Source organism: Epinephelus moara, chromosome 10, assembly GCF_006386435.1.
Source record: "Epinephelus moara isolate mb chromosome 10, YSFRI_EMoa_1.0, whole genome shotgun sequence".
Classification (NCBI taxonomy): domain Eukaryota; kingdom Metazoa; phylum Chordata; class Actinopteri; order Perciformes; family Serranidae; genus Epinephelus; species Epinephelus moara.
This window is the reverse complement of record NC_065515.1, coordinates 32,672,156-32,672,434: the sequence shown is the minus strand read 5'-3', so window position 1 is coordinate 32,672,434 and position 279 is coordinate 32,672,156.

Below are 279 nucleotides of genomic sequence, written 5' to 3'. Positions count from 1 at the left end.
CCAGGTTTTCATTGTAGCAGCAGTTTCCTGATAGGAATACTTAATGAGCTAATAAAAGGACCCCTGGGTGTACAGCATTTAGCCATCCTTGTAGGGTGGTTAAAAATAGTCAAAGGAGTGACTGCGGATTATAAAAAAAAATAGTGAAGACAGTGAGTCCACGCCATGGGTGCAGTAATAATACACGTATAACACATGCATGGTGCGGACTAGTTGGGTGTAATGTTCCTTTAAAGGCCGCTGCCCCCTGCAGCGTCGTCATTGCGCAGAACAGTTTGA